Source organism: Bubalus kerabau, chromosome 1 (assembly GCF_029407905.1).
Source record: "Bubalus kerabau isolate K-KA32 ecotype Philippines breed swamp buffalo chromosome 1, PCC_UOA_SB_1v2, whole genome shotgun sequence".
NCBI lineage: Eukaryota > Metazoa > Chordata > Mammalia > Artiodactyla > Bovidae > Bubalus > Bubalus kerabau.
Genome location: NC_073624.1, coordinates 223671199 through 223682002, shown reverse-complemented (window position 1 = coordinate 223682002; position 10804 = coordinate 223671199). Strand labels below are relative to the sequence as shown.

Here is a 10804-nt window from a genome sequence, read left to right as displayed (position 1 = left end):
CTTTACTACCTGGTCCTGAGAGTTGCCTGTGCTCACCTGCTTTTGTATGTATCTTCCAATTTCATTATCTTCACTATTATCCTTTTTTCATTGTTCTGTCTTTCCTTCTCTGTGCTCATTTCCTTCTGTTCCCAGGATGGCTACAACTGTTTCATCTATCCTTTGAGAAGAGGGTAGTCTGTGACTTTAGTTTTGGTTTTGGGTAATACATATTTTATACTTCTGCTTGGAATATAGGTATTATACATGGCATCAACTTATTACTGCATATTTGCTTTGTACTTACAGGAATGTAGGGGCCTTGTATGTTTCAATCTCTGCTGTATCCCCAGTATGTAAAATAGCCCCTACTACATTATAGGCATGCAGGTATATTTTTGCAAAAAGAAACAGAACACAAGCAAGTGTTCAAATGTGAAAACTCTTTTTTAACAACTTTGCAAACATGTTGCCAAACAGTTTTGCTCTCAAGGAAATGAGTGAAACCATTCCATCATCAAGTGTTTGTCATTTGGTAACTGAACAGATTGATTTCACAGGGTCTGTTGGCCCAATGAAGCATGCAGTGTTGAACATTCAGCACCTTATATACACTCTGGGAAGTGTAGATAAAGGCAATGGGAAGAGGATGATTTTTAGTTGAGGATTCACTTTGAAAGGAGGAGTTTTATAGGCCCCTAAAATTGGCCCTTAAGCATTTGTTTCAATTTGTTCCAATCCAGTTTAATTTCTAACACAACTAGCCAAAAACATTAATAAAAGCAGGAAGAGATTTCTGGTTTCCAGAAGTGAATTATTGGGTTGCAGCCAAAGCTATCACCTCGGATGAAAATAAAATGATTTACCACAAGAGAAGAGTTTCTGTCTTCTTTCATCCATGGTTAGGAATAGGGGGCCATGTGGGACAAGTTTGTTCAGGATGCTAATGAACTGCCGTCAGATGCTAAGTCATAGAATGCAAAGTGATGGTCCTCGGACCAAATCTGGCCCACATATGTATTTTATTTCATCTATGCTATTTTTTTTATTGAATTATCTGCCAATATGGAAAGGCAGGAGAATTCACATAAAACTCTGGTTTCTTCTTTTCCCCCTAGCGAAAAAAATAAAAACAAGACCTGTGGCAGCTCTGGGCCTACAATCCCAAACATGGCAACATTTAATTGGTGTTGACGTACAAATTCCCATGACTGCCTGTTTCCCCACTATAGTCCCAGCCCTGCCTGTTTCCACTCTGAGACCGAAAACAGTTTCAGTTTGCCATTCCCCATCTCCCTGCATTGTTTTCTTTCTTACAGCTTGCCTGTCTCACATGTTTATTTTATCTAATGGGAACCTGTACACAACTACTGTTCTAAACTGTCCCACAAATGTTATTGTTAGATTTCCATCCTCTGGCTGAGAGTGAATGCACAAGTGTTCCAATTTATGGCCCTACCTTTGTTGTTCCAAATCAACTGACTGACTGTAATCATTTCTCCAAAAACCTTTGTGTACATGTGGTCACTGGAGAGTTGGGAATGGGATCTGCAAAGGACTACTTGAGTGAAACAATCAATCATTTCTGTGACTGTAGATACAGATAGAGTGTCTTAGCTGAGCGCCTCATAGTAACCCACTAGTATCTATTAAACATAGGTGGACTCAGTATGCCTTTGGCAAAAGACGAAAATAAGTACAGTTGTCAAGAGAAGAGGAAGACCAATCTGAATATGTACAATGATCATCTTTATTACACGATACACTATTTATTTACATATACATATATATGAATATAATCATACACAAAAACATTTATACTGTCCCTCAGGACTGTGTAAGGGCTATATAGTATATACATACTATATAGCTATGTATAACTTAGCTATACAACTTTCCATTGATTTTATTAATTTTTTATTGGCTTCAGTTCAGTCACTCAGTCGTGTCCGACTCTTTGCGACCCCATGAATCGCAGCACACCAGGCCTCCCTGTCCATCACCAACTCCCAGAGTTCACTCAGACTCATGTCCATCGAGTCAGTGATGCCATCCAGCCATCTCATCCTCTGTCGTCCCCTTCTCCTCTTGCCCCCAATCCCTCCCAGCATCAGTCTTTTCCAATGAGTCAACTCTTCGCATGAGGTGGCCAAAGTACTGGAGTTTCAGCTTTAGCATCATTCCTTCCAAAGAAATCCCAGGGCTGATCTCCTTCAGAATGGACTGGTTGGATCTCCTTGCAGTCCAAGGGACTCTCAAGAGTCTTCTCCAACACCACAGTTCAAAAGCATCAATTCTTCGGCGCTCAGCCTTCTTCACAGTCCAACTCTCACATCCATACATGACCACTGGAAAAACCATAGCCTTGACTAAACGGACCTTTGCTTGCAAAGTAATGTCTCTGCTTTTGAATATGCTATCTAGGTTGGTCATAACTTTTCTTCCAAGGAGTAAGTGTCTTTTAATTTCATGGCTGCAATCACGATCTGCAGGGATTTTGGAGCCCCCCAAAATAAAGTCTGACACTGTTTCCACTGTTTCCCCATCTATTTCCCATGAAGTGATGGGACCAGATGCCATGATCTTTGTTTTCTGAATGTTGAGTTTTAAGCCAACTTTTTCACTCTCCTCTTTCACCTTCATCAAGAAGCTTTTTAGTTCCTCTTCACTTTCTTCCATAAGAGTGGTGTCATCTGCATATCTGAGGTTATTGGCTTGGATTACTTTTATTATGAAAAATAATCTCAAATATATACCTAGACATTATAAACATACAATTAGACATTAATAGTAATTTAAACCCAAAGTATGTTGACAAATCGAACAAAAAAACACAAACAAGCCAAGTGACTAACACCAATTTAACATGATTGATGTTGCTTTGCTGAAATAAGCACTAACAATATAAAGACACTACCTGATACAGGTTCTTTTGATGAAATCATACTGTACAAGCTCATGGTATCTTATCTGAAATCCCTGAGGCAAGAGGTATTATACAATTTTGGAATTTCATGTGAAGTGGTACATAATAATCAAATGCACAAAAATTTTTATTATGTAATATATGACTATTCATAGTAAATGGGATGATTAAAAACTATAAATTGATGCTTTTTAACTATGATGTTGGAGAAGACTCTTGAGAGTCCCTTGGACTGCAAGGAGATCAAACCAGTCCATCCTAAAGGAGATCAGTCCTGGGTGTTCATTGGAAGGACTGATGTTGAAGCTGAAACTCCAATACTTTGACCACCTGATGCCAAGAGCTGAGTCATTTGAAAAGACCCTGATGCTGGGAAAGATTGGGGGCAGGAGGAGAAGGGGATAACAGAGCATGATATGGTTGGATGGCATCACTGACTCAGTGGACATGGGTTTGGGTGAACTCCGGGAGCTGGTGATGGACAGGGAGGCCTGGCATACTGTGGTCCATGGGGTCGCAAAGAATTGGACACAACTGAGCGACTGAACTGAACTGAATTGAACTGAATGTCAGCACAGGTCAGTTGTTATCACTAAATGAGTTTGTCATGAACTTACTAATAAAATGGTTGGGCCATTTAACAAGTCCTACTACCTTGAGAGAATTATTTAAATGATCTTATCCATGACATAATTAATTACATCAGACTAACTAAGCCATAACCTGCATCCAGAAAGAAAATTAGAATATTTATTCATGGCCACCAAAAGTTGCAGAATAAATACTGTACTTATGATGTGTGTTCCTTTATTAAATTAGGTACATATCAAACCGTTACAGTGAGCCAAACTCTAGGTTAAAACAAGGACCCAGAGTTAAATGAAGCCAGCATCTGGACTCAAATGTCTCCTGTCCAGTAAAAGAAACAGACCTGCAAATGAACACAGGACAATTCAACATGATAAGAGTAAAATACCTGCAAGCAGAAAATATAGACTAATTTTGTAAGCTGGGGGCGATTAGGGAATGCTTTCTTGGTTAGCAGTATAGGTATCTAAGTGGGTTTTGCAGGGTGAGTAGGAATTCATAGGATAGCAGAACTACTGTTAAAACAGCTCTAAGCTTTTGAAGATGAATTAATACTGTAGTTGGTGATGGACAGGGAGGCCTGGCGTGCTGCAATTCATAGGGTCACAAAGAGTTGGACACGACTGAGTGACTGAACTGAACTGAATTGAATATTGTAGAGGGCACTTGAGGGGAAATTAATTCTCCTTTGATGTTTACCAGCTTAATCATTTATTGTCTCTTCTGAGATACTGACCAAGCCCATCTCAGTGTTTTCCTGCACCAGTCATGAAGTCTGAGAATGCATCACTTCGTAGAATCTTTCTTCTCCTATTAGGGAAGAACATACGGTTCTCAGACCCTGCTTTGGTCCTGTTTGCATTCTAATATTGAAAATGCTAAATGAACAAGATTCTTATCTATTTATTAAGACATTCTCAGTGTTCTCTAAGAATGTGGCTTCTCCTCTCTCCTCCCTCCTTCCCCCTCAAACCCTCAACCAGTTCCTGTTGGCAGGAACTTGAAAATTATAAACCTAATTCTTTGAGGCTGTTCAAACTCAAACTTTTCATTGATTAGCCTCCCTACAGAAGGATTAATTAATGATAGTAATCCTTTGTGGCATGGGAACCACTGCTTATAGCTGGCTAGCACACTGTAGGGCACCCCATATCACGAGCCAGATCCATGATGGCATCCAGACACGTAGACTCCACAGAAGAATTGATCACAGCATACACTTAAATAAAGAGTCTCCAAGAGCAAGATGGCAGATGAGTAGGTGGGCATGGAATACATCTCTCTCCACAGATACATCAGGAATACACCTTCAGACACAGAAGTGCATGTAGAAAACCAGCTGAGAGTGGACATGAGTACCTGACCAGAGGAAAAGAATATATAGACCATGCAAAACTCAGTAGGGTGAAGGAACTAGGGGAAAAAAACAGGAGTGAGAGTAGGACTGGACCTTCAGTGGGTGGGGGAACTGAAGCAGGGGTCCGATCCCCACATCAGGGCAATTGTCTGAGTCAGAGGAGAAACATTTGAGGCTGAGAGTGAAACAGCTGGTCTGTGGCAGCCTAAATGGAATGAGAATCAGACAGTCCTTGCCCCAGCCATACATACCCCAAACAGGGATGCAGGTCCCGTGGAAGGCGCAGCAGCTGGGAACTGGAGTTTGGGGATTGTGGACCGAACCCAGGTCAAGGGCTGCTGTTGACTGTGGAGAGATGGATCGAGAGGAGGTGAGAGGGGAGATTGTGGTGGGAAACGCCTGTGGAGGAAAGCCAGGCAGCCATGGAAGAAAGGCGATACTGCTGAGTCATGCGTAGGGGGTGAAGCCATCAACATAGCCTCTCTCTCCCCACACACCAGCATTGGCAGCTGAACAATAGATAAGCTGGCCCATCAAAGCCTGATATACTGAACTACAGAGCAGAACCCCACCCAGGGTGCTCCTTTAAGTGACTGATGTGCTGATCTACAGAGTAGGACCCCAGCCCTTCTATGTTCCTGAACAGGTGGAGCTACGAAGAAAGACTGGGCAAAGAAGCCTTCTGATCACCAGCTACAAGAGGTTCAAAGAAAGACTCTAAGAGGGCCATAACTCCTGCGGCAGAGCCAGTCTGTGTCCCTAATACTTGGTGCCGCCAGAGTCCCCGCAAGCGAAACAGCTGCACCACCTTCTTTTTTTAATTTTAATTTTTAATTTTTAAACCTACTATTATTTTTGTAGAAAGGAAAATCCATGCCACATTGAGAGATGCAAAAACTCTGATGTACTTATACTGTCATCATTAGAACGCCTCACTCTAAGTAAATGATATTAAGTGTCAATGTTCATTTTTGAATGCAAAAAAGAAAAAAATCCTTTTCTGTCACACAAATAACTGCTGAGCTACATATTCATAGTATGACACAAAACACTAGTTCATAACTCCCACGGTTACTTAATTCTTTGAACTAACCGTAAAGAAATGAGGAGAAACTTTAGGAACTACCTGAAATAAGACATGAAATTTCTCGTTTGCTTTTCTTACTGTTCTTTCCCCCTTGCAGTTAATATTTACTATGTATAAATCTTCTTTATCTACCTCTATTTAACTTTGCATATCTATTCTTTCTTTCTTTTCTTTCTTTCCTTTCCTCTCAACATTTTGTTAGTTTTATTTTCATTGCTTTATTCCCCACTTGGCACCTTGCTTTAGTCTTGTTCTTCAATTTGTGCTTTAGTTAGTTTTGTCCTGGTAGGTATAATTTTTGATTTCCTTTGTTTGCTGGGTCAATCTATTGTACTTTATTTTTGTTGGACTGTTTTGATTTTGCTTATGGGTATATATGGGTGTATATGTTTACGTGTACCTTCAGTCAAACTTTTTATTATTGTTATAAACCTCTGCCTCTATGTTGGGTTTTTGCAATTCTGAGGAGTTTTCCTTTTTTTCCCTTTTTTCTTTCTTCTTCCATTTTTTGCTCTTTTCCCTTTTTTAGAATTTTTATTTTTTAATACCTATTATATTTTTTCTACATTTATTCCTTTGTTTCCCTTTCCTGTTGTTCTTTTCCGCTTACAGTTAATCTTTAGTGTATATAAATCTTCTTCATCTACCTCTGTTTAACTTTCCATCTCAATTCTTTCTTTCTTTTCCTTTCAACATATTTGTTAGTTTTGTTTTTTCATTGCTTTATTCCCCACTTGGCACCTTGCTTTAGTTTTGTTTTCCAGTTTATGCTTTAGTTAGTTAGTGCTTTAGTTAGTTTTGTTCTTAACTGGTAAATATAATTTTTTATTTACTTTGTTCACCAGGTCAATCTACTGTACTTTATTTTGGTTGGACTGTTTTCACTTTGCTCATGGGTATATATGTATATGTATATATTCCATTATTTTAATTATTATTTGTCTGATTTTGTAACTGCCATTTGTCTGGGTTTCATCTTTTGTTTCTTAGTTTTGGATATTTGTTTTAATCTCACTTAATACCATAACAAATCATTTGTGGAACCTTTGTTCCTGACAAGAGATCAAGCTCTGAGCCTTTGGAGTGGGAGCACTGACTCCAAGACCCTAGACTACCAGAGAATTGACCCTAGGGAGTATCAAATAGTGAACTCACACAAAGGAAACCACTTAAATACAAGACCTAGCATCACCCAACCATCAGTAGCACCCTGTGCAGGACACTTCATTTAAACAGCAAACAAAACAAAAATACAAACCCAATCATCCTCAGACAGGATTGCCATCTCAGCCAGCCTTGCCCATCAGAGGAAAAACAAACAAACAAACAAAAACCAGCACAAATCTCACTCTATATGAAGCTTACACAAACTACTGGACCAACCTTAGGAGGGCAGAAACCAAAAGGAAGAAAGAATTCAACCTTAAAGCCTGGGAAAAGGAGACCTCAAACACAATAAGTTAAAAAAAAATAATGAAAAGGCATAAAATACTACTCAAATGAGGGAACAAACTAGAAACACAGAAGTCCAAATAAATGAAGAGGAAATAGGCAAACTACCTGAAAAAGAATTCAGAATAATGATAGTAAAGATGATCAAAAACCTTGAAAACAAAATGGAGAAAATGCAAGATTCAGTTAACAAAGACCTGGAAGTATTAAGAATAAGCATACAGAGACAAACAACACAACTACTGAAATTAAAAATACTCTGGGAGGAATCAATGGCAGAATATCTGAAGCAGAAGAATGAATCAGTGACCTGGAAGATAAAATGGTGGCAATAACTTCTGAAGATCAAAGTAAAGTAAAAAGAATGAATAGAACTGAGGATAGTCTCAGAGACCTCTGTGACAATATCAAATGAACCAACACTCAAATTATAGGAGTCCCAGAAGAAAAAGAGAAAAAGAAAGAGTATGAGAAAATTTTTGAAGAGATTATAGTTGAAAATTTCCTCAACATGGAAAAGGAAATAGTCAATCAAGTCCAAAAGGCACAAAGAGTTCCATACAGGATAAACCCAAGGAGAAACATGCCAAGACACACACTAATCTAACTAACAAAGACTAAACACAAAGAAAGACTATTAAAAACAGCAAGGGAGAAGCAACAAGTAACATATAAGGGAAACCCCATGTACTTAACAGCTGATCTTTCAGCAGAAACTCTGCAGGCCAGAAGGGAATGGAAGGATATATTTAAAGTATTGAAAGGGAAAAATCTACAATGAAGATTACAGAACCCAGCCAGGACCTCATTCAATATTTATGGAGAAATCAAAAGCTTTTCAGACAAGCAAAAGTTAAGAGAATTCAGTACCACCAAACAAGCTTTACAAAAAATGTTAAAGTGACTTATATAGTCAAGAAATACAAGAGAAGGAAAAAGATCTACAAAATCAACCCCAAACAATTAAGAAAACAGCAATAGGAACATATATATCAATAATTACTTAAATGTAAATGGATTAAATGCTCCAATCAAAAGACACAGACTGGCTGAATAGATACAAAAACAAGACCCATACATATGCTTTCTACAAGAAACCCACTTCAGACCTAAAGACACATAGACTGAAAGTGAGAGGATGGAAAAATATATTCCATGCAAATGGGAAGCAAAAGAAAGCTGGAGTAGCAATCCTCGTATCAGACAAAACAGACCTTAAAATAAAGATTACAAGAGATAAGGAAGGACACTACATAATGATCAAGAGATCAATCCAAGAGGAAGACATAACAATTGTAAATATCTATGCATCCAACATAGGAGCACCTCAATATCTAAGACAAACACTAACAGACATAAAAGGAGAAACTGACAGTAATACAATATTAGTAGGAGACTTTAACACTCCACTCACACCAATGGACAGATCATCAAAACAGAAAACTAATAAGGAAACATAAGTCTTAAATGATACATGAGAAGAGATGAACCTCACTAATATCTTTAGGACATTCCATCCAAATGCAGAAGAGTACACCTTCTCAAGTGCACACTGAACATTCTCCAGGATAGACCACATCTTGGGCTACAAATCAAACCTCAGTAAATTTGAGAAAATTGAAATTGTATCAAGCATCTTCTCTGACCACAATGCTGTAAGACTAAATATCAATTACAGAAAAAAAAAAAACTGTAAGAAACTCAAACACATGGAGATTAAACAACACATTTCTAAATAACCAACAGGTTACTGAAGAAATCAAAAAGGAAATCAAAATATTTCTAGAAACAAACGTCAAGAAAACATGACAACTCAAAACCTATGGGATGCAGTGAAAACAGTTCTAAGAGGGAAGTTTATAACAATACAATCCTACCTCAAGAAACAAGAAAAACATCAAATGGACAACCTAACTTTACACCTAAAACAACTGGAAAAAGAAGAAGAACAACAACAACAACAAAAAATAGTGGAAGAAAAGAAATCATAAAGATCTGAGCAGAAATAAATGAAAAAGAGATGAAAGAAATAAGAGTAAAGATTAATAAAACTAAAAGCTGGTTCTTTGAGAAGATAAACAAAATTGACAATACTTTTGCCAGACTCATCAAGAAAAAAAGAGGGAAGAATCAAATCAACAAAATTAGAAATGAAAGAGGAAAGGTTACAGCAGACAATGCAGAAATACGAAGGATTCTGAGACTATTATGAACAACTGTCTGGCAATAAAATGGTTAACCTGGAAGTAGTGGACAGATCCTTATAAAAGTTCAATCTTCGAAGACTGAACCAGGAAGAAATAGAAATCATGAACAACCCAATTACAAGCACTGAAATTGAAGCTGTGATCAAACATCTCCCAAAAAACAAAAGCCCAGGACCAGATGGCTTCACAGGAGAATTCTATCAAACATTGAGAGAAGAGCTAATGTCTATGCTTCTAAAACTCTTTCAAAAAATTGCAGAGGAAGGAACACTTCCAAACTCATTCTATGAGGCTACCATCACCCTGATACCAAAACCAGACTCAGACAACCAAAAAAAGAAAACTACAGGCCAATATCACTGATGAACATAGATGCAAAAATCCTCAACAAAATTTTAGCAAACAGAATTCAGCAGCACATCAAAACGGTCATACACCGTGATCAAGTTGGGTTTATTCCAGGAATGCAAAGATTCTTCAATATACACAAATCAATCAATGTGATATATACTATATTAACAAATTGAAAGATAAAACCCATATGATGACAATTTGACATGACAAATTTGACAATTCATATCAAAACGCAAAAGACCCTGAATAGCCAAAATAGTCTTGAGAAAGAAGAATGGAGCTGGAGGAATCAACTTTCCTGACTTCAGATTATACAACAAAGCTGTAGTCATTTGCACAAAAGCAGAAATATAGACCAATGGAACAAGATAGAAAGCCCAGAAATAAACCCATGCACCTATGGGTACCTTATTTCTGAGAAAGGAGGCAAGAATATACAATGGGACAAAGACAGCCTCTTCAATAAATGGTGCTGGGAAAATTGGACAGCTACATGTGAAAGAATGAAATTAGAACACTTCCTAACACCATACACAAAGATAACTCAAAATGGATTAAAGACTTAAATGTAAGATCAGAAACTACAAAACTCTTAGAGGAAAACATAGGCAGAACACTGGATGACATAAATCAAAGCAAAATCCTCTATGACCCACCTCCTAGAGTAACAGAAATATAAACAAAAGTAAACAAGTGGGACCTGATTAAACTTAAAAGCCTTTGCACAGCAAAGGAAACTATTAGCAAGGTGAAAAGACAACCCTCAGAATGGGAGAAAATAAGAGCAAATAAAACAACTGACAAAGTATTAATTTCCAAAATATACAAGCAGCTTATACAACTCAATATCAGAA

The 10804-nt window shown here is 37.8% G+C and overlaps 1 long non-coding RNA gene across 1 annotated transcript; it reads right to left on the bottom strand.

The window, feature by feature from the left end:
* Nucleotides 1-3701: 3701 nt before the first annotated feature.
* On the bottom strand, nt 3702-5388 carry LOC129642234 (uncharacterized). The gene is made up of 3 exons (XR_008709567.1): nt 5102-5388; nt 4230-4303; nt 3702-3836 (listed from the first exon to the last, which is right to left on the bottom strand). It is a non-coding gene; the product is annotated as an uncharacterized LOC129642234 (long non-coding RNA).
* Nucleotides 5389-10804: the final 5416 nt, after the last annotated feature.